A 25015-nucleotide genomic window follows, 5' to 3' on the forward strand; every position below is an offset into this window, starting at 1 on the left:
TCGAAGCAGCACAATGTCGAGAGAGTCAAAGGTTAGTATTAAAGAAGAAAGCATGAAAGTCACCAAGTATGTAAGCAAGCCACCCTGGTGCCAAGCCAAGCTCATCCAAGTTCACCTTTACGCAAATATGCTCAAACCTTGGCTTTAGTTTTCAAGCATGCACTAGTGTCAATCTTAAAACAATGTATCAAGAAGCCCACGAAAGTCTAGTCCAAGATTCATAAGGAATCTCAATATTGATTTAGTGGGGTAAGGCCTAGAGATGTCCACAGGGTGGGGCGGGGTCGGGGATGCCACTCCCCGACCTCGTCCTCACCCCCTATCCCATTCCCCATCCCCACCAATTTTCCTGTGGGAAACAAGGTGAGGATTCCCCGCTGGGATTGAGTTCCCCACGGAAAAATATTTCCCGTTTCTTTTTCAAGTTTAATCTCATTTTCCAATCCACATTTACTTGAAATGTATATACATTTCCAATGTTGTTTTATTTTCGATAGAATATTATCAATTTTCTTATTTAAAACAATTCAAAATGTCAACTTCTCATCGTAGATAAAAATAAAAATTCAACTATTCGAAGATACATTTAGAAATCCACCCATAAAATTCAAAATTCTATACAAAAAGTTAAAGATCAATCCATAAGTATTCTAACAAAACCTCCAATTATATCATTTTTTTTAAGACACAAGAACATATTTTTTTTAAAAAAAGTTTACAAATCACAAGTAAAGTACAACATATACATATACTTTTTATGAAAAGTTCACAACATAGAAATGAAATTAGGGGAAAAAGAAATAAAGAAATGGAATAGAGAAAAAAAAAGGGAAAAGAAGAATATCAAAATAGTTTTTTTTTTTTTACTCTTTTACATATTATTAAATAAGTAAATAAATAAATACTATATTTATATTTAATTTTATATATATATATATATATATATATATATATTAAGTATATTTATGTTTGAGGGAGGGTGGGGATCGGGTCGACGGTGGGGATCGGGTCGGGATCGTGGAATGTATTCCTTGTCCCCAGCCAAAGGTTGCCAAAGGGAAAAAGTTTCCCCACTTCCTCCCCCGTTCCCCGTGTACTTGGGAATTCTCCGCCCCGTTCTGAGTGGGTCTCCGTGGGTTAAATGGACATCTCTAGTCAGGCCTAGTTTACCGTCTCAATGAACAAAGGATTGAGTATCGATCGAAAGAGCTTAACCATAAAGAACTCAGAATGTGTCTAAACTGAGTGAACAACTCTTGGGGCAAGCGTCAGTACGAAAGGGAAGACCAAGAGTCATAATCAGTTTCCTTAGTCTTGTGGAGGAAGTTGCTTTCATCGTAGTCGCTATCTTATAATAGTACTATTCTTAAAAGATAGAATTCTTCTTTATGAATCTTGACCTAGAAAGAGCAGCTGAGCGTGAAGGGTGCACGAGGCAAGGAAGAGTCAGCAAGGGAATTCTTTCATTATCACTTTCCAAGGTTCAAAGAATTTGAGAAGAAGCTATGGATCAAAGGAGATCAACCTGAAAATGGGTTCTGTATTAGCTGTTGTCTAACTTCAAAAGACTGAGAGGCAAAGGAAGTACTCGAATCAGAGTCAAATGAATAAGTACGACCGAAGAATTACTTTTTCTATAGGAAAAGTCAGTCAAGTATGAAGGGTATGAACGAGTGAGAGTTGAGAGGATTTCCTTTCACTTTCTTTCTCGAATTGTTGAATGAGTTCCTTCAAGCTAGGTCAAAGCAATAGGAAAACATAAGACGTTCTATCTTGAACTCATTAGGCCTACCGACTTATTTAGAATGAATAAGCATGGGATAGGAAGAAAATCGATCTTACAACTTTCCTTTGAGTAATATCATTATGAAACAGTTTGCACTCCCGAGAAATTGAAGAGAGAAGATTATCCTAAAGATTCAGTAAGTCGCTCCACTGAAATCCATACAATATGAGACTGGTTGACCAATGAGATACTTCGATGACCTAGCTAATGCCATGCCAGCCCAGCACGCTCTCTTTCATTAAATGTCAAGACAGTATCCAAAAAATTATATCTACTCAAGACCAAAATTTGTGCATCATTTGAGGCTAGGGGGTCAGATTTGGACAGATCCAAAAGTATCCCTTTAAGAAGTAACAGTGGCAGGTCTGGCTCTCCTTTCTTTTGTTCTTTGTTTACTATATCATATTTCTAATAGAAAGCTAAATAAACTTGGAACATGATAAGTTCATAAATTAATCTGACTATCGATGGTGTAAGAGTATAATGGAAAAAAGAGAATATGGGTATAAACAAGTCCTTTGGATGGGTCCTTTGAGGCATGTCAAATCTGAATTGAGGTACAGTTCTTTCTCTTTTAGAAAGTCGGAAAAGATATATTTTTCTCATTCGGGTCAAAGACGCTCACGAGAGGAAGGAAGCCTACCTTGAATAGTCTTAAATCAGGTTACTTTCAATATTGCTTAGGAAAACGAGACCCAAACGTAAAGACTCTAATACATCCTGTACACAAATACTGGAATGCAAGGTTGAACTCTATTCAAAATAGAATGGGGTTAGGTTGGCTCCTCATTATCTTTTTATCTTGAATTTATTTATGAGAAGCTGGTCGGCTCTCCTTTCCATCCAAGTTTCAATGGATCACTCGTCGTTCATAGCCCTAGCGCGCGAGATCGAAAAGAGTAGCCTACGTAGCAATAAGGTCAGTAATGCTGCTACTATTTGTTTAGTTTGATCGGTTTCACACTAAGGCATGCTTTTCCTTGAATGAGGTCTGATGAAAGAGATCTAAGGAAATGTATAATTCATCGACTCATCTGTCTAAACAGAAGAAATTGAAGGGGCTATAATGAAAATGGGTTGGATAGAATTTGAAATAACGGAAGCACCTTAATAAAATATATTTGCATAATTGGTGCTAGAGAAAAGTGGTTTTATTAGTCTACAAGTTTGGACGTATGATGATTTTGGATATAATAGGAGGAAAGTAAGTATGAATATAAGAATATTGGAATAAATCGATAGGTGCTTGGAAGCCGATCTTCGTATGGTTAGTAGAAAGCAACAGAGAAGAATCAAGTCGAGGAAAACGCTTCTTTCTAAGTAGAGCATATAACGTAGAATAAAGGCTGAATTCAACAGCTCGAGTCAGATTGAAAGTGAGAGCCTTGGGGCTAAACACTTTAGGCTCTAGCCTTCGAAAGGTCGAAAGAGAACAAGAAGATCGATATTCTTCACCACAACTATCTTCATCATATAGATTGACTTATCTAATTTCAAATTCTCATTTCCCTTGTTCTTTCTATTATTTGTTGGGATCAACAAGAACTAAAGCTACTTCTTCCTCGACCTTTGTAGGAGCCTAGGCTTTCTTCTTCTTCTTTTTTCTTAAGGGGAGCCATCGCTCCCGATTCCTCCTATTCTTTATAGGTCAAGTTGCTGAATACCTCTTCGACTCGATAATAGTTTTACGAAACGGGGACAAGAACAACGACTACCACTTTTGAAACATCCATTTCTTTTCACTTTGACGTGGGTTGTCTTCTTATCTGACGTGGTCGATCTAGCTTACTCAAGAGAGAAAGACCCCATTATAGTTTGCATCTTCAAATGGCTTCTTTTTTCGAAGTTTATTCAATGTGAACAAGTTGATCTTCCTTTCTCACTTAACTTCAAAATACTGGAATAACGAAAGACCCTCGTATTCTCGACCAGGGTCGCAGCTTATGCAGCTTCTTTATTTCCCCTTTATGACTCAACTGAGATAGATCCATCCGAGTTGGTCTTATTCTTACTTGTGACCAAGATAAGTGATTGATCACTGCCTAAACTGATCATACTACTTACGATCCAGCGGAAGGCTGATTATTGCAGTCGGAGGATAGGCTTTTCGACGGCTAGGATTTCCTCTAAATAGTAGGCATAGAAGGAGCTCTTACCTCTTTTGTCCAGACGCTGGCTATTGAAGAGGAAGATGTGAAGCTAGTAGAAAGCCCACAGAGTGGAAGGAAAGCCTACCAAAAGGAGTGAATATAGTCGTGCAAAAGATGAAATTGCATACTCTCATTTCCTTTTCTTGCTTATAGTATATGCATGATCTTTACTCTTCTTGCTTTTTGATGCATGTCTTCTCCTCTAAATAACATAGAATAACATAGAAACCTTTGAAGACGTAGGATTAATAGAACATAGATTAAGAAGAGAGAGGAGAGAAAGAAACTTAGAAGAAAATACTTTAGGGCCAATCAATCCTCAAGAAGATCCAACCTTAAAAACCCCAGTTTGAGAAAAACTTAGAACAACCTAGAATGGGAGAGGAAGCTAGAGATAAAACTTTAAGATAACTCTTTGAGGCCAATATTAATAAAAAAAACCATCTAGCATTGTAATTCCACCTACCACCCATCCTTTTAAGTTAAAATCCAATATCCTTAATCATTTGCCAATCTTTAGAGGATGTAGTGGGGAGGATCCAAATAAGCATCTCAAAGACTTCTCCACGGTATGTGAGTCAATAAGACCACATAATGTGACGAGGGAACAATGGAATTTGAGAGCCTTCCCATTTTCCCTCATTGATGGTGCAAAACGTTGACTTATTACCTAGAACTCGACTCTATTACAACTTGGTCCCAAATGAAAAAGAAATTCCTTAAGGAATAAGTTGCCATAACCAAGGATAACTCAATCATGACATAAATCTATAAAATTAATCAAGCTAATGGGGAAACTTTGCATGAATATTAGAAACGGTTTAAGGAACTTTGTTCTAGTTACCTAAACTACCAAACTAATGACCAAGCCTTACTACGATGCTTCTATAGTGGCCTAACCCCTTTAGAGAGAAATTATGTCAATGTGGTGGCGGGAGGTGCACTTACTGATAAAACCCCAACTGAGCCTAGGGCATTTATTGCTAGAATGGGAGAAAATACTCAAACCTTTGGGAGTAGGACCGAAAGCTCAAATTCTTCCTCTAGTGAGATAAGTGGGCTTAAAAATCAAATGAGATGCCTTATAAGCATGGTTAGAGATGTCAACCGGACACTTTAATGATCAATGTCCACAAGTAAAAGTTGTCAACCTAGCTAATGGGTTTAGGAGATATGAACCACCAAGTTCCAACTTTTGCAATCCTTCATGGAAGGATCACCCAAACCTTAAGTGGGGATCTGAAGAACCTAGACAAACATACCCATCAAATCCTTCTTTCTCAACTAGCATGAACTTAGAGGACATTTTAACCAAAATGGGAAACAACAATGCGATTTTTTGAACAAACTATGCAAGATACCATAGCTTTTCAACAACAAACAAGGGCTGCAATTTTTAGTTTAACTAGCCATTCTTCTCACTATAGTGTGCATGTACTTAACTACTTAGAAAAAGTGGATAATGAGTACGAGTTAGAAGATGAAAATGCAAGCTTAGAGAAAAATGTAAGCTTAGAACAAAATGATTTGTTTGACTTTGATTATTGCATTGAGGCTTTAAACTTTAAGCTTGTTATCAACTACATCTTTCTAAGGCAAAAATATGCAAGGAATAAAACTTTTCCATCTAACATTTTTTGCTTTCCTCTTTCTTTTCCATCCACTCCTAGCTTGGAAGTCCTCCATCGATAGTCAACCAAAGCTCGGAAGGTCTTCAAGAATCACACGAAGAGGAAAGAAACCCTTGGTCATTGATCCGGGTTGAATTAGGGAGAGTACGATCGTGCAACCGAACTTAAACGATGCAAAATTTTACTACTTTCTTCTAAATTCTGCACGTTTTTTATAGAAATTTTTATTTTCTTTTTGTAGGAATAAAGGAAAATGAAGTATAACCAAACTGGGAACCTTTACAAGCAAGCTTCTACGAAGGACTAGATTACAAGGGGAGGTTTTTTGTTCCCCGTCTCTTTCTTTTCCATTCTTAGAATTTTTCTTAAAGTGCTTTAAGGACAAACTAAGTTTTTAAGTGGGGGTGGGTTGTAGCCTTGCATGTTCCATGTCTTTTGGAAAATTTTCATTTTGCCAAAAGTGCCCAAATTTTAAAAACTTTCAAATGCTCTATTCTTAGAATAAATACCATGTCTACTTTGCTTTCTAGCTTAAAAAAACATGTCTACCCAACCTTGAGCATAGAGCTTGGGTTTGTGATTGTGTTTGCTATTTGAATATCTTGAATATGTTGAAAATGCATACTTTGATAGCTTAGAAATGAGTAGAACACATGCTGTCCATTTTCTAAATATTGTGAATTCTGTACATACTTGATAATATGTGCTGAAAACATGTGCTGTTGTTTTTCTTTTATATTAATACTCTTCTTTTGGTCATACCCACTTGTATATGATTGTTTGAATGCCAAGTATGATTGTTAGTGAATGCTTGATTGTTTGTATAAAAGAATAAATGTATAGATGCCTTTTCTTAGCTAGTCTTCTTTGTTGCTTAACTAGAACGTGCCTATGATGCAATTGTCTAAATTTTAAAAAAAAATTATATTATGAGGATAATATAATTATTTAAGGGTATATGTTATTTTTTAGAGAATTTTTTATTAATTATATTTAGGAGTATATAATTATTTCGGTTTAAAGTTAAAATAATTGTATTATGAAAATAATATAATTATTTAAGATTGGTAGTTTTTATTTTTGGAGAAAAAGGTGATTTTATTAGAAAGAGAGAGAGTATTGGATTTTTAAGAGGGGATTTTGTGGGTTTTAAATGAAGAGAGAGGGTATGAGATTTGTTTTTGAAAAAGATTAAAGGAAAAAGAAAAGAAAATAATAATTTTATATTACTATCAATTTTCTTTAAGTAAGCCTTGGGAAACGTGGGGTTACTATTTATCCATCTTCTTCCTCCAGCAACCCTAAAAGAAAAAACCTAACTCCAAACTCCATCAATCCGTCGCCACTCTCCTCCGTCCAACAGCCACCACGAGCGTCACCGTCGTCTGTAAGCCACTCCGTCAGTCGATCGTCCGTGTTCGCCCTAGCCGGGAGTCATCTCCGCCGCGTCGATTCGTCAAACCGATCCTCTTCTCTGTCGAGTCGCTTCTTCGTCAGCTGTCTACCATTTTACTGTGCCATCTCTTCAACTGTTGGTCGTCTGTGCGTCCCAACCGAACGTTCCTTCAACCCGAGTCGTCTTCAACCATGCAAAGTCCAAGCCATGCCAGAAGTCCACATCGTGCCTGAGCGTGCCGTGTGCAAGCTGCGTCCGAACCGTCCTTGTCCACCAAGCCACCCGCATAGGACTCAGTCGAGTCGTTTCTCTTTGAGCCATCAGCCGTTTTTGTCTTCAAGTCGAGCCGCCTGGCTGTTTCTTCTTAGCCAAGCCGTTTTTCAGCCGTCAGTCTTAATTTTTGGTCCTTTTCCCACCTACTTTGGTATGTTTTGGTAAGTTGATTGGGTTTTTGGCATGCCCAATAGAGATGGATTTTGAACCCTAAATAATTTAATTTTGGATTAAATTGAATTATTTTCTTAAAGACTGGTTAGATCAATTGGAACTTGAACTGTGGAATTTTTCTCCGTTAATGGTAAATTGAATTCAACCTCAACTTTGGGTAAGTTGAATTAGTTGGATTTTCGATCCTTAAGCAATTGTTAATTAAATTATTAGACTTAGTTATTTACCCTTATTGTTTAAGATTTTTTCTTGGGAAGTTTGACCTTGCTGTCAGGATTAATTTTGGTTTAAGCAAATTTCCAGGTAAGAAATTCTCCTACTCGACCTTCGTATTGAAGTGAGAGCTTGCATGAAATCCTTCCATTAAGCTTTGATGTAGCTGGAATGCATAATGTGATCATGTGTATGGTGATTAGTAGTCAGGATTATTCCATGATTATGATTACTGATAGATCCGATTGAGATATGTTTATGATGATAATATTTAAATATGAATGCTATGATTGATACTTATGCGATGTTTATGATGATGTGATGATATGTTCATGTTATGGATAGAGTGTACTGTTATCTTTATCTATTAGAGTCGTACCCACATGGGTGTCCCTCGGGATCACCACCTTTTTATGACTGTGGAGTCCAACGGGATCACCAGTCCAGTATGACATAGACATGATTATGAGTGATTCGACGGGATCACTCACAACCCGATTGTCTTAGTATTTCCCCCGGGTATACTAAAGACCAGTTTGTCCTAAGTGTTCCTTTGGGTTCACCGAAGACTAGAGATGTTGCTACGAGATCACAGATCGCTCGTGTTCGGGAATGTGCCAGTTTAGGGGTACCACTTTACAGGACTCTAATATGAAGTTAATAGATACCTAGCAGGAGTAGTAGTGGGTCCCTTACTGAGTATATTTTTATACTTACCCTTTCTTGTTTAATTTTACAAGCAGAGGTAGAAGTAAGGGCAAATGAAAACTGACAATTGACAAGAAATGGTCGTGGCGAGCCATATGGATCATTTTTGCTTCCGCCTTATGTCATTTGATCAGATGCACTATTTATATTTTATTTTTTTATTTTTTTCTTTTAAAACTAGATACGGCTTGAGTTAAGATTTTATTTATTCTTAATTTATTTCTATATACATTTGTTTAAAATTTTAATGAGTAATTGGAGGTTTTGTTTTATTTTCTACTTTAATTTGAGAAATTTTATTTTCCTTTTTATTTGTAGCAACCTCGGCTTAGTATAAAGAGTTTGGTCGTTACATTTTAATTCATAAAGTTGCTAAGAGAAGTGAGCTTTTGAAGAACTCAAGGGCTCAAAAGACAGAAACATCTTTTTTTTTTTTGGAAAATGAAGTATAGACTTGACTATCTTAATAGAAAATAAAAGACTTGGACTCATGAGAGAAAGATGAGCAATATTAGAAAAAATGAATGAAATGCCTGAAGGAAGAAAATAGCTACCTAAGGATTTTCGAGATTAAGCTCATGCTTATATTTAACCTTACATAATTGCTCTTGGCATGTCTGAAGGTACGCATCCTGATTGTCGCTTGACCAATAGAACTACATAAGAAATTCGTCGTCAGAGGCGCAAACAATGGGTGGCTCAGGTTAGCTATGCAGTAAAGGGAAAGAATATGAAAACTAGGGGACTAGGACATCTTTTGACTTGCAGAGGGGCTTAGTTCTCCAAGTGTGATTCATTCAATAGATCTCACTCACATTGAGAACCACGATTAGTAAGTTCATCAATCATAAACTCCAACATCATACCTTGGCCTAACGTATGAGGAATAGTTGTTTAGCGTGTCGGTTGATATCGATTACCTCTCTACTGCTAAGGTTGAAAGATTTAATGGATGGTAGCAATAGGGAATTCATTTAGCCTCTCAACTGATTCAAAAATTTGGCAACAAGGTCACTCAACTCTAAAGGTTAGTTCTAGCCTCGAGAACACCCTATACCAACTCATGTATTGACCAATGTCATTCATTTTGAACAATTGCATCCAACTCATCATTATGTAGCCTCTACTAACCTAGGTATCGTTGTATATTGATAATTTCATGGGTTCATGTCGTCATTATCCATAAATACAACAAACAAGAAAATGTTTGGCTTACAACTAACCTTTGTTCCAACCAAAGGCTCATGCACTATTCCAACATTGTTGACATTTATATTTTCACAAATTTTCTCAACACATACATATATTTGTGGCCTACCACAATCCAGCTTAAGAATCAAACATTTACTATTATCGTCATCCATTATACACACTGCAGGACTATCATCATCTAACTTATACTAAAACCTCATAGTGATGTCGAACTCTAAAGAATTGAATCCTTCAATTTCGTATACTTGATATCTTAATTCTGCATACCTTAATGTGGGTGTCACCGCGATGTCCTTAAGACAACTTCACTTATAGCATTATTCGCCATCATTCCATTTCCCATCATGTCGTATAAATAACTGCTTTTTCACCCATCCCTCCATGGTAAAAAAACAAATAAAACCACACAATTAATATGGGGTGAAAAAAGTACAATTATGTAAGTTTCTCGATATAGACTCTCACTCTCAATTTCTGCTTCTCATCCACGATTTTCGGTTACATTTCCAGCTCTCATGCTCAATTCCCGATCTCGTTTGTCACGCAATATCATAGTTTCCCATCATTCGAAACTATCACTTGTAACATTCCCGCTCTACTATCTTACTAAATGCTACTCATTTTCACCCCACTTGCTCTACTTATAATGCGCTTACCTAGTTAGCAATTCACTAAACCCTTTGGTTCTCCATTGTCATACGCCATGTACACTAAAAAAAACTACGAAATAAAGCATATATCTGCGTTTACTTACTTGATTGGTGTGGGAAACTTTGCTTATCTTTGGTGATTCAATAATTACAATGTTAATGTTCTAAACATTGGAGATGAACAACGACCTTTTATGAAACATATTGGTTTTCCATAAAGTTTGGACTTCCCGCCTTCCACAAGAATGATTTTGTTTGTCTCAATTGTTCATGAAGCTTGTTAAACAATTTTCATTGATTTGATTTGATAGATTGTGTGTTATGACAGTTCAATTTCCAACTTGACTTCCTATGGAGCACGTTAATTTCCACGGATATTCGCTGACGAGGAATGGGAATTGGGGAGTGATATTTGGGAGCAGAAATCAGAAAGCATGAAACATGAACCATTTGAACGAGGTTACATGATTGGACTCATAAATGTGGAGTAGGAAGTGTAATTGTAATTCTTATCAATCGAGCGTGATCTTGGAGCATGTATCAAGAATAGGGAGCGAGATTTGGATGGAGAGAGATAGAAGCAAAGAGGGCCTATGAAGAACACTAAAGTGGGAGTATTTGCTAAAATCACATTGACCAAATATCAACAAAAGACCATTCCCCCTTAAAGCGTGATGCCATTTCTCCATTGGGTCCTATTTTGGGTTATCTGTACAAAAAGGGTAATTATAATGAGTAACAATTTTTAGAATTATTATTAAGTATGTAGCAATATTTTTAAAAAATTGCAAATATAGCAAAGTCTATCATTGATACTCTTAAGTTTTATCATTGATAGACCAACATTTGTTGCATGGTCTATCAGTGATAGACTCCTATCATTGATAGATTTTGACAGATTTTGCTATATTTGTAATTTTTTTAAAATATTGCTATATACTTCATTATTTTGAATATAATTGCTATATTTACAACTATCCCAAAAAACATGGGATGATTCATTGTATAAAAATCTCTTCTCATCGAAAAAACCCAAGCACTTTAATGAAATAAGAAAATTTGCCTAGGTGGCCTAAAATAAAAGACCGAAATGAAAAATGGATACTTTTTTTAAAATCAATAAAAAGTAGCCTTTTATTCATGTCATCAATACTTAAAATTACCACTTTAGTTTTAAATGTTTTCTTTCCTTTTCTTCGTTTTGAAAGATTTTTCTGTTTTTTTCTTTCTTCTTTCTTCCTTTCTTCTTCCTTTTTAACGATTATTTTCTTTTTCAATTTTTTTTCATCTATCCTTTGGTTTTTATACTTTTTTTCGTTTTGTGTTTTCTTATGGACTTCTTCTTCCATTTTTTTTCAGCATTTCTACTTTCTTTTACTTTTTTTTGTATTTCATGTTTTTGTATTTTTTTGGTATTTAAGTGTCAAGCATCAAGTGATAAACATATATAAAATAAAATAAAACGTAGAGCATCAAATATGGATTATTGAACGTCAAAGCATAAAATACAGTTAGTATCTAGGATCGAGTATTTAGTATTTAGTGTATAACATGAAACATATAATATATAAAGAGCGTAAAGGATAGAGAATCAAATGTCGAGCATCAAATAACCTTCTTTAATTGTGAGGGTGTAAATGGTTTTCAAGAATGAATTAATAAATTTACGAAATGTTGAGTAAGCATGTGACTTTTCATTTACTCTTGAAAACTAGACCATTTTTCATTTGACCTCCAAACAAAGTCATCACCTAAAGAACACACCTTCAGAAGGAAAAGCATCGGAACAGAGACTGTTTTCTTGGATTAATCTTATGAAACGGAAATTCTGGGGGACTCCCATGGGTGTTCAATCTTGCTTATTTCTCACCAAGCTCTAGTTTCTGATTCATGCAACACTTGCGATGTAATGTGATAAAGTAGAGAAATAAGAAGAATGTCACGGTTCCCAAAAGCGCGTGTGATACTTACTCCAAATAATTCCGTCTCATCGGAAATAAAAAGATCACAACTCAGAGCAAAGCATGGATTCTTAATAATTGCACGAACGCCCCTTTTGGCTGTCAACACTCATTCTACATCCGCCGAGTCTCTACCCTTGCACGGACATCAAAACCATATTCCCTCCTACTTACATTCCTCTCCCGTATCCGCTTTCTCTCCCCCACCGTTGTCTCCTCCGTCGGTTTCAAAATTGGAGAATTTCTTCTGTTTTGGCCGCAAATATTTTAATGCGATACTCTTCATTAAAGACCGTGGCCGGAAGTACTGTTTAGAATTTGCATTCATCTTTAACTCTCTTTTGTTTGATGGGTTTTTCTTTCCCTATAGATGAACCCGGGAAACAGGTAAAGAGCGCCTTCAGAATGAAGAATACAAGCAGATCCCATGTAGCTTTCAAGGTGTTACTTTAATTATTTTTCCATTGCAGGCCTACTTTCACTTTTTCTTCTTTCAATTATTCTTATATCGATTTCTTACTTCTTAAGTCCCAACAAGCCGATCGTACGGAAAACGCTTAACTCAACGTCAGTGCATATGATTCTGTTCTTCCATGTACCTTTCTCAAATTCCATGCATGTTAATTATTTGTTATTTTTTTTTCTCGGGTAATTAATGTTTTTGGGAACTTTATTAAAAGATAAAGATAGTTTCAGCGAATCCATCTAACAAACTGCTCGTCTCGTAGTATAGTTTGTCCCGGTGGTCTGCTTGATCATCTTAAATTGTGAAAATTTGCATTCAAAATTGTTTTCAGCTTCTTGTAAATTTGTGCTAAGAACAAGGTAGTATGGGATCTCTTTGTCCACGGATTGGAATGAGATAACGAATGTGATACTTAAGAGGCTTGACTCTCTCACCCCAATAACTAACTTTTGGATGTGGTTCTTCAAGGTGCTTAAGTACCTAATAATGGCATCAAAATCAGCTGTTGACGTTTTGAAGTGGAATTGTGGAGGGTTCTGATTGGGTGTGGCCAAGTGAAGTACCATCAGGACATCATGGAAAGTTTTTAGGAACCAAGGTAGTATAGGATTCCTTTGTCTCACATTGGTTAGGATGGGATGATCAATGTGGTACTTAAGTGATTTGGCTCTTCCACCCTAATAGTTGACTTTTTGGAGCGTGGTTCCCTAAGATGCTTAAGTACTTAACAAGTTGTTCGGTTGAGGCAATCAAATTTGTTGAAGGTTTTATCTGCTAATAGGTATGATTTTATATCAATCATTCTTTTCGAGTTCTTATTTTTCCGAAGAATCATTATAAGTTTTAACTAATTCATCAATTAGATCGTTGGAGTTATTGTATTATTACTCTAGGTTCTGATTTCCTATTGACATTACCAGCAAGGCAGGTGAGGCTGGTGAACTGCATACTCGTTTGAATGTCATTTCAAATCAATGTGAAATCTTCATTTTCATACTTTAGATTCTACACAGAAGAGAAAAAAAAGGGAAGATCTACGGGAATCAAAAAGACAGTCCGTTAAAACCGGTTTATATGACTTGATTCTACACGGAAGCTAACATTACAGGCTTAAAATTTTTTTTATATGACTTGATTTTTTTTTTTAAAGTTTTAGAAGCATTTCTAATTAAATTTTTGTCTATATGATGTCCTATCATTGAAAAATGCAACAATTCATGCAGAATCCTGTTTTCTGTACACTGCTCAATGATATTTTCAATTTTAAGTTATCTATACTGTAGATTGTGTCATTGGTTCTTTGTGTATTGATCAGACCTTCTTTTCAATTGTCACGCCAGGAATCAGGAGATGTCTCTACAGAAGATGATGTGAAACAATGATGTTCCAGCTCATTTGCTCATTCCTGTGGATAAAATTCTTTATTGAAGTTAATCCATGTCACAAGTGGTGAGATTTGGGCATTTACTGAGGACCAAATGGTGGAATTATGTTATGTTCTAACACTTACAACCATTTTTTTTTCCTCGAGGGCAAAAGGCTGCTTAGCTTGTCGCATAGTTTAAACTACTAAGATGACGTGAAAGTTCTCTAAAAAATTTGTATGTTTACGTACCTTTTTTTCTTTTCTTCTTTTTTTTTTTTTTTTTTTTTTTTTTTTTTTTTTTTTGCTGTTAATATAGCATCAGATCAGAGGTCGATTCTAGTTTCTACAAGTGTAGTTTTTTCCATGTATGTTGACCTGTTAATCATCTGATGGTGATGTTATAGGAGGGAGTACAGCAAAAAGAGCACAAACGTTTGGCCCTTTTTTAGATTTTCTCCTGCTATTTCTTTAAAAATTTCTTTCTTTTATCTCTAACCAAATCTCAGTACTTAACCATGCAAAACCACAACACCTGTAGTTTGTCGTTGAAAGGAGTGCCAGAATGAGTTGTTCAATGTAGCAGCAGGGGAATGTGTCATATACTAGCTTAGACGTAACTCATCAGGAAAGCTCATTCTAGCTTCTAGAAATGACTTGACTGCTGAGAAAAAATAGTTCACTTCTACGGCTCTCCTTGCAAAGACACAGCAACTTGGAGACAGGCAAGGACCACACAAAAGCCTAACCCCCCTGCCCCCTTTCTTTTCGGTGCATTTTGACCATTAACTACATCGTAGATGAATCTAACCAAAAATTGAGTGTCCTGAAACTCTCAAACCCAACCTATAAAGCACGACACTCCTAAATGGCTCATTATCGCTCGATGGATACCCACACATGTCCAACCCATGCCAGCTGGTGTGTCCATTATTATTATTTATTAGTTCTATTTTTCAACGTGTTAAGACACTCGATGGATACACGAAGGACAAGCAATCTGCTAAAATTTAGGGGGGAAAAATATAATGTAGAACATGCTACTTTGACCCTTTTAAGCCCATTAGGGTTCAGTGTTCAATCCATATTGTTTGAAATTCTAGGGTTTTAACCACAATTCCTCAGAATTGCATAATACACCGACTCTCAAACCCATGAGCAACAGCTAATTGATTCTGTCTTGTAGCTTGAGGAAAATATGCAGAAGGCTTGTTGGATTCTAATTTGTAGTTTTGTTGTGTTAAACTAATTACTAACTTATTGGGTTTTGAACAATGTTATGATGTTGGCCGTCTTATCTATTGTTTTCTTTTCATGAATTGATGACTGTTATTTCGATGCTTAAAGGTAATATTTCATAATATGTCAAAATATGCATACATATGTTTACTTTTGTAAGAAAAAGAAAAAAAAAATAATAGTGTGTCCCCAATGTGTCGTGTCCTACTTTTTCTAAAAATTGATGTGTCGTCGTATCTGTACTGTGTCGTATTTGTTTCGCATGATAGTGCCTTTGCTTCTTAGAATGCAACAAACCGAATCTTGTATTGAGCAAAAGTGGTAGCAGATATTCAATGTGAAGTTGCCATTGATTTAAAATTTTTGTTGCTTTCTCTAATTGTTTGTTTCCCCTAATGGGATAGACTTCTAATCTTTGAATTTTGACCTCACATTGATGTTCGTGAAGCTGGGTTGATCCCGTCTCCCCCCAAAATAGTTCTAGTTTAGAAAAACTAAAGTCTAGTTTGTTGGATTAGTATATGTATTTAAACTGAAGACATAATGCAAGCATAATTAGCCTTATTTATCCTGTTTGAATTGAAGATCAGTCATGAAAAGGTGGTAAACCTGCCGAAGGAAAAAGGTTGGTGCTTCATGTTAAATATGGATTACACCGTATTAAACTCTCAAAATGGACTCTGAACAAGTATGAAACTTCTAACCCAAAACTTCTTGTTTTCTATGTTTAGTAAGTTAGTAACCATAATTGGAATCATTTTGGGTTAGAACTCCATTTCTTTTCCTCAATTTTCTGAGTAAATTGTCCATGTCCCTTGCATCGTTCTTGTAGGATGCTACTTTTGTGGCGCACATTGTCTCTCTAGAATTAATGAACTATATGGAAGTTCCGGTGTTGATATAGCATCCAGAAATCTTGTAGAAGGGGTTTTAATGATCTATATGGAAGTTTCCGTGTTAATGTAGATGCCTGTATCTTTCAGGTTGAAAATGTTAAAGTTGTTTAATATTAAATATGAAGAAGTCTAACAGTTTCTTCCTTATTTATAGCTACCATGTAAATTTTATTATAATTCTAAAATAACGTACACATGTCTATAATTGGGTTTAATCCAAGTCCTAAATTCTATTAGAAGTTTGAAAACAAGCCTATTGTGATCGCACTACATTCATTAAGTTCTACAATGAGATTTAGGTAATTTCCTTGAGCTTTCATAATGGAATAAATTGATAATGTAGTAAGGTGACTGTAAATTTTAGTTGATTGTGTCAACTGCCAAAAGAACTTCTGTAATGAATTTATGTGTGCTATGGAAGTTTTCGCATGCTCAAGCACTTCACAACATTTCAAACTATTGACCATATTTGTGTCGCTGTTGTTATAGATTTGGTATGTAGAACTTAAGGACGTAATTATACAGTTTACAGAAAGTTTTGTTCAAGTTAGGTCATTATTGTATTTTTGGTATTGCAATTGGAAGGAGATGGAAAGATTTCTAAGACAGTTTTGTTACATTGTGATGGTTGGATTAGAGTTATGATTTATTTATTCTTTTAGAGTCGAAATGTTAAAGCTATAGAAATTGTTTGGAATTGTGAGTTTGTATTGTTTGTGTTTTTTTTTTCGAGTATATCTTATTCCCTTATTATCCTCTTGCATCAATTCTTTAGTTAGGGGTCAATAAATTAGTGTTCCATTTCTAAATTTTAATATGACTGTTGACCAAAATTATTTGGTCAAACTTTTTAAAGGGACGACGTTGTGTTATTTCTTCTGATATTATCAATTTTATCCTATCTCTTTATCCAGTAAACTAGTAGTAAGTCCCTTCGGTGTCCTTATCATCTGTCTAAGAGTGTGCTGTCTATTTCATGTTTTTTTCATGTTTTTCATTCGTTCTGATGTAAATCCTAAGCTGTGTTCTTGTTAGACTCTTTGAAAGCTATAGCAAAGAAAAATATAAGAAGATTCTCCAAATTCCATTATCTTAAATTCCAAATCAGTATCCCATCATGTCAACGTTGAAGTTTTTTTTTTTTTTTTTTTTTTTTTTTTTTTTTGTCATATCATTTGTAATCCCCGGTGTAGATGAAGATATTTCTCTTATTCCTGTTTAGCAGTTTGTCTTGAACTCCTCATTCAACAAGTTTATAATATCATGTACGTGCAAAGGAAATTGCTTGGAAAATTGCACATATTACGGCTATGTCTTATCAGTTGCTGTTCTGCGTGTAGTACATTTGTTCCTTTACATAACATACCCCCTGGTAGTAAAGAGATTACAGTGTGAATTATTTTTTGATCTAATACGTAGAAGAGAATAGGACTTTTTACAAAATATATATTGATATCTATTTCTCTATAAGTGTGTATATTCTCTAATCCAGCTTGTTTGAATTTTTGATGCATTTTTACAGAGCTATCATTTACTTTGGTCAGGTAGAAGCAATTGCAACCTTTCCTAAACTTCTGTCGAGCTAAATTGTACAAAAGGCTTAGAAGGAATGTGAACCTACCCAGATGTTCGATATCAGCATGGATGCAAAAAGTTTGTAGTTCTTCGGATAGATTGAGTTCTGCAAGCCTACGATATTAGCTTCTCTGGAGAAATCAAGTGATATAAACAGGCTTTTAATAGACCGTCTTTTTTTATTTGGTCTAATATGATCCATCGGTTGCAGCAGAATAGTGATGCTAAGGGATTGAGTAGTTCAACTTGAATTTTATTGTTCATCTGTGACGGTCTTTCCATGGAGAAAGAAATGTGAAGTTTTAATTCTATAATATTGGTTGCGCATGGCATGGCAATCGCGGTACAGACATGCAAATAAAAGAAATTGTGTAAGTTATTGGCTTTTGCATTTCTTTAATTTCTTTGTTTTCTTCATTTGTCACCTTTAGATTTTCCTCTATGTGTAGACGTGAATTACCGTTAGTGCAAAAGCTTCTCATGGAAAGTTTCTGCAAGTTTCTTCATGTGCCTTGTTTTTCCCTTCTTACTGGTTTTTATTCCACATTGGGCTCCAACACGGCCCATCCCTGCGTCTTGCGCTTCTGTTTAATAATTATATCTAAGAATCGTGTAACAATTTTGGAATTCAATGTTTTGAGATCCTACGGCACAATCATTTTCTAGGAAGTTATTGTCTTCTGAGGATTAAAGAATCTATATCTTTTTAATCTTTCATTTCCCGTTCTCCCTCCGGTTTGGTTTCTAAGAGTCACTGAATAAGATTCATTTTTCTAATAGTTTATTTGATGCACTGTTTCCGAGTAAGAATCTAACAGTGACATTATTTGCTGCCTATAATTATAGTTTCTGTCGCAGGGTGCTAGTGTTGGAACTACATAGACCGTTAAAATTGTCAACCGTTCTTATTAGGATAGAGGGTCCCTCATTTACTAATTGTGAAATTGATTTTTGCTTCCCTTCAAGAGTCTTGCCACTATCTTAATTAAATCTGCTTATTCAAATTCTTTTTATCTATTGAGCAATTTTGGTTTTTTCGGTATATTTATCCTTACCTTTGTCATTTGAACATCAATTTTTACTGCCTTAGATTACTTTAAATTTTGATGAGTTTAATTCATGCAGAGGAAAACATAAGTTTCTTGCACATTTATATTCTGCTTTTATTGTGCTAGTTTATTTTTGACGATGTGGCCTGTGAAAGGACTCAACATTGGGTGTTATTATAAATACTTTGACGAACTAATAGTGGATGTTGTATTTAGAATTCTTGTCTAGGTACTTCTAATCTTTACCTTACACTAGATGAACACGGATGAACTGCTCAGTTCACAGAAGAAAGACTATGTGGGGGCATTTTTAAGTTGTGCTTAGGTACATCCACTTCTTTATGAGATAAAATTAGGAAGGGTGGGAGTGGGGGGGCCGAAAGTAATATGCTTAAGAAGACATAATTATGCAGCCCTTTTTCATTCTTTCATAGGGGTTGACAGTAGAGACATGACACACCACTTTCCTCTCTTTTTAGAAGCATTTGAAATGGGGCCATCATTCTCTCTTATACCCCATGTCTCTTTGCACCACCTCACCAACCGAGCACAGTTTCAAATATTTATCGGTCAAACACAGTGCAATTGAAAGGGAAAACATGCTTATATATATATCTATATATTATATGTATATTTGTTCTGTTACTCTTCCAGACATACTGGTAATACTGTATAGCACATATATGATCCTCGAACCCTCATTAAACTTTATTAATTTTCAATTTCAATTCCTAACCATGTTAAGAGAACAGAGCAACACTGTTTCTCAACATATTTTCTTAGGTACATTGTTTTTCAACTGCTGAATGAATATGTTCCCCACCATTACCTCTTCTCTATATGTCATATAAATCCCTATCCACTGGTCACTCCATTTTCTCAAGAAAAGAAATGGGAAAAGTTGAAAGAGAGAGAGCGAAAGAGAAACCCACAAAAGAAAAAAAAAGAGGAAGGTTTAATATGCCCTTCTTATAATATATACATGATTTTTATCATAATCTAAAAGAGATACTTTTCTTGCGTACTTGTGGTCAAACAGGTGTTCGTGCTGTAAGGACCCACTGGCTATCCTATCAAGCGACAAGAAGCGATGGGCTGAAAGGTTGAAACCTAAGAAGCCATATTGCTCTTTTGTATTGGATATAAACTTCAAGGTCTAATCACGTCGATGCTTTGAATTTGCTTTTGTAGGAACTAGAAACAAATATTTATATGAATTGCAAGCACTTAGCTTAGCGATGGAAAATCGCTGCTGTGGAATCATAAAACCCTTTCTTGTCATCTTCATGATTTTTAAATCTCTTTTTGGGCCATCATGTCAGGTATTTTTCTTTTTAAATTAATGTTTATCCTTTGCTACATGCTACACCATAATCAAAATGCATGTTATATGCCTGGGCACAAAGTGTTATACATCACTAGCCATCTAATCCTGGCCTCCAAAAGTAGCCGACCAACAGAAACTTAAAAACTCATTTTATTGGTGATAACATGTGATTTGTGGCCTCAATCACAGAAACCCATTGGCTGATTTTTCCTTTTTCTCTTTTTCTGTCTCTTCCTTTTTTTTTTTAATTTATTTAATATTACGAAGCATCGACAATGACTTGCTAATGGTTTTTTTTCTTACCTAATCAGGAAGTGTTCCTTAGTTGGCCTTCGGTTTGGCCTATGAAGTCATAATTATAGCTCTGACTTTCATTTTATTGTCGTATAGCTCTGACTTCCATTTTTTTATCTATGAAACAGCGTCATAATATTGGTAAAATGTTCCATAATCACATCTAATCCGAACCTCTCTTGAAGAAATATGTAGTGCTTAAAAGTAATGATATCTTATAAAGTAAGAGATAAGATGTTTGATTAATGACACCATTCGTTGGATGAACAAATAGCTGAGTCCAGCTAGAACCCAGTTCTAACTATCTTAGATTCTAAATCCTATTATACTTTTTATTTAAAGAAATTTGATTTTAAATTAGCTTTAATACTAATATTCTGTCATGTTTTTCACTTTTCTTATACTGTAGTCTGATGGGACAATAATTTGTCCTATGAAGTTTTCTAATTTACTAGAGGCTGGATACAATAATTCCCCAGCTTGACTTCTTCTGAATGAAATGAATATTTAGTTAAATGCAGGATGTTCTCACTTTGCTCACAAAAGATGACATTTGGTAAATATGAAATGAAAACAATGCTATAAGAAAAGAATCACTAACAAGCTCGATATTCATTCTGTCTAAAGGAAGTTGATCTTGTGGTAAAAATTAGTGCTTTATGATTTAGATGTTGTTCAGCATTAGTATTTAATCTATGTCAAGCTCTCCTTTAATAAAAAAAATGCATGATTCCATTTTTGACAATGTCTGGAAGCTTTTCTTTTTGTTAGTTCCTCACCATAAACACGTGGATAACCTCTCAAGTCACTGTAACCTTAATGTTAATCATATATCTTTGGGGACAGTTTTGGCATGGGACTGTGCATTTTCACAAAATGTGGTATTACAAATCCGTTATGAAAAGCACACAGTGAAGCTTTTTTTTTTTAGGAAATTGGAAAAGATAAAAGTGTGACATTTTATTTTAATTTTCTAGGAGAAAGATGGTTCTTAATTTATAATATATATATATATATATATATATATATATATATATATATATATATAGTTTCTTTTGACTATCTCTTAAAGGGGAACTTACTTTCTGCGGCAGCTTTGAGATACAGTTAGCATTTACTTATTTAATGTCAGGTAGTTGGGTTGGGGAGGCAGGCCATAATGCTGTTTATGATCCTTTTGTCGGCGGAAAACATGCATGGAACGAATTACGTGTCGATATGAGGCAAATTAGCTTCATGAAAATTGAAAGAGATGAAAAGAGATTGGTAAGCAGCAGAAATTAATCGAGTATGTGATCAGCCTATTATGATTTTTTTTTCTTTTTTACTGAAAGAAGAATTATGCATGCATTCCAACTTTAAGTTTCTGTTCTTTTGGTTTTAATTGAGATTGAACATTTCTGCAGTTGCATACCAAGTTTGAATTGATTGCATGTCACCGAAAGAATTTCAATTGTTGACTACAGTTTGAATACTTTAGTTTGGCCAGTGTGTTTGAGTTGGATACTTTGGCTTGGCTAGCATATAAGGCCTAACATTTCTTAAACTTACATTGATTTCTTGTTAATAAAATATAATTGGAGTGGGGATTTGAATCAAGAACCTCTTAGTTTCTGGTACATTTAGATGCTATTGAGTTAAGCTCTTAATTGAGTTAAGCTCTTATTAGCACTTATTAAGTATACTATATACAATTATATAAAGTATAGTAAATAGACTATAAGAAAAAATAATAACCTTTTAGTAAAAACTAATTAAACTAATGTTTTAATCATAAAATGCATAAAGTTGTCAATTTTAAACATATTTCTCGTATAGAAATCTTATATATTTTAATTGTAATAAAGTCTCACTTCTATGTTGTGTCCTAGATTTAAAAAAAAAAAAAGTAAAATAATGTATTAAAATGTTTGTATTATATCATACCTGTGTCTCATATGTATATTTGTGCTTCTTACTTCCGGATAGTTCTAAAAAATTTCTATGAAGTTCCTGCATAATAATGTTGTTAAAATCAAATTGGTATATGATTCTATGGCATCTGAAGTGTCATGCGATAATAATTAAGTAGGTATTTCTTTTTCTTTTAGTTAGGTTATATGTTTAAAATATTCCGTGAAAATACTTCATTGAGTGGATTTAAAATTCATGTAGGGTTAGTTGAACTTTTAAATGGGGTAGAGTGATATAGATATTTAACATTCCATAGGCACTGGGCTATAAAATTTCTCTTAAAAAAATAATATTCTTTTTAAAATACCCCATTTCGATATACTTTTTTCTAGTTCAATCATTGTGTATGTCATACAGTAATTGTTGTCTCATCTACCTAACTATAACCATAGTAACTAAACCAAAATCATTATTAAGAATATAACGAAGAGTTTGTTGGAACATGGAAGAAAAATATCAATGTGATCTCTGTATTTAGAGGTATTGAATGATATAATATTAAATTTGATTCGACCTAAAAGCTTAAGCTAGTGAGTAAAAACAAATTTAGTATTATATGATTCAACACTCCCCTTCACATGTGGGTTAGAAACATGAATAATGCACTACAAGTAAAAATCAATTTTAATTGGGAAAGAAAATAACATTTCAGGGGCTTGAACATTAGATTTTCCTGGATCATATGCACTGATACCATCTTAAACACTGATTTTTCATTTGTGCATTTTTCATATTTCTAGCTCACAAGTGAAGGGATATTGACTTATAATATTAAATTTGTCTATACTCAATAGTTTATTGCTTTTGAGTCAATTGGTAATTTAAGAGGTTTGGTGTTTCATTCATTCATTTCATCGAAGTTGCAGGAAGAAAAGAAAGGAGAAGATGCTAAAACTTAGGATTGGGATGATAATAGGGGCAAAAGAGATATTTAGTGGATCTTTTTACTTTGTAAATAGAGATCTTAATAGATGTCAGAAAAGTCCGGATTACTTTTCATTGATATTTATTTCTGTCTGAATATGTTTTGAAACATGTAATTGATATAATGATGGTTAGACATTGCTTCGTTCCCTAGTAGAAATTGATTTTACCTGATTATGCGTCCAGCAGCCTCTAGTAATTTTACTAGTAAATCTTAGTATATAAAGTTGGATAAAAATTCACAATATGTTTCGTTTTTTTCACACTATTTCTCTGCTTTGAATATGATTGTTTAAAGTCATTAGTTTGTTTTTTCTTTGCTTTTTGTATGGATAATAATCATAGTGAAGTGTCATTGAAGCAGGTTAAAAGGTGAGAGAGCCTCGAATCTGCCATGAATTGAAAGATACGTTTCAGTTTGTATGTGCCCAGGGAAATGGCTGTGTGAAACCCATGATTTTGTGCCCCTTCCCAGTGGGGAACTGTGAAACTCGACCCCCAAAGCCTTCCTTGCGGCGAGAAGATGAAGAAACCCTCTCAACTTTTTTTTGGTTTAGAGTGTCCATAGAGGTGATCAAATAGGTATTTGGTCGGAAAATAAATTGAATTTCAACCTAAAAATGATGTACTTGAAGGACATCTTGAACGGACGCAAATTTTTAATAATATTTAGGAGTTACTCTTATTGTAGTACATTTGTTTTGAGGTTAAACTTTATGTATATCATTTGGCTTATGTTATACAATTCATGTATCTCTTTTCATGAGATGTGTTGTGTTAGATATATTTTAAAAATTGTAACACGTTTTTTTTTTTTATAATTGAGTTAAATTGAGTTTTAAACATTAAGTTAAATCGAATTTTGATGGTAATTCATGATGTGAATAAGGCATTTGTTTATACACAAAGCCATAAAACTAAAGATACATATATTATGTTAAAGAGAGTCAAAATTGGGAAATCTTTAGTTTATAAATATTAATGTTAGAAATTAATTAATAGTCTCTTCGCTCTTCACACATTGAGAGCAGGAATCCTTCCTTAACGATTTGGTTTCGATTCTTCCTTTATTGATCCCATACATCTTTAATTGATAACATCAAAATTTGGATGGACCACTTCTATTTTATTTGCGATCAAAATATATTATGTTTATCTTCTAACTTTTAATGTATAGATATATAATTACACTTTCTATAGGTGGGGATTCAAATATTAATTTAAAAGTGCTTCTAATATTTAGAAACTTTTTGTTTTTCATCTTCTCTTCTAAATCCTTTGGTTAATATTTCTCTACTGTTTAGGAATTATGACTTTGAAGGTTAATCTTGCTACTTTAGCAGAATTTTGAGGGAATAATTGATAGACTGTAATTTGAATTGCATGAAAATAGTTATAATTTGCAAACCTAATTTTTTTTTTGTTTTTTTTTTTAATTTCTTTGAATTTAACTAATAAAATTATTAGCATAGAGACTGTAATTCCACTCCATACCATATATTTCCAAGTCATGGTTTCTCCCGTTCTATGATTCTTAACATTACTTACTCAAAATTGATGAGAGACATAAAATAAAATTGACAACCAAATCATGTTGATTCAAATAAATAAATGATAAAGAAAAAAAAAAAAAGAAAAGGGTAATGGGCAATTAGTCCCCCCCTCTCTCCCTCCACTTTGTGCAAATGGTTACCAAATTTGGTAAGAAAATGGGTAGTGCGTGGTTAATGGGATAGCGAAGAAATGTGTAATTAAGATTTGTTGCATTACTTTTT

At 34.3% G+C, this 25015-nt stretch overlaps 1 long non-coding RNA gene across 19 annotated transcripts; it reads left to right on the forward strand.

Annotated features, from left to right (window-relative positions):
• Positions 1 to 11878: 11878 nt before the first annotated feature.
• LOC103494981 (uncharacterized) lies at positions 11879 to 24006 on the forward strand. Of its 19 annotated transcripts, XR_007820003.1 has the most exons (10): positions 11891 to 12595; positions 13089 to 13218; positions 13305 to 13401; positions 13961 to 14069; positions 17663 to 18064; positions 18959 to 19067; positions 19782 to 19844; positions 19934 to 20064; positions 21496 to 21629; positions 23605 to 24006. It is a non-coding gene; the product is annotated as an uncharacterized LOC103494981 (long non-coding RNA). The 19 variants fall into 19 exon arrangements; XR_007820000.1 differs by having other exon boundaries at positions 11880 to 12595; positions 13961 to 14221; positions 17663 to 19067; XR_007820005.1 differs by adding an exon at positions 14152 to 14221 and having other exon boundaries at positions 11893 to 13401; positions 17641 to 18064.
• The last annotated feature ends 1009 nt before the right edge of the window (positions 24007 to 25015 follow it).

This window comes from Cucumis melo, chromosome 4 (assembly GCF_025177605.1).
Source record: "Cucumis melo cultivar AY chromosome 4, USDA_Cmelo_AY_1.0, whole genome shotgun sequence".
Classification (NCBI taxonomy): Eukaryota; Viridiplantae; Streptophyta; class Magnoliopsida; order Cucurbitales; family Cucurbitaceae; genus Cucumis; species Cucumis melo.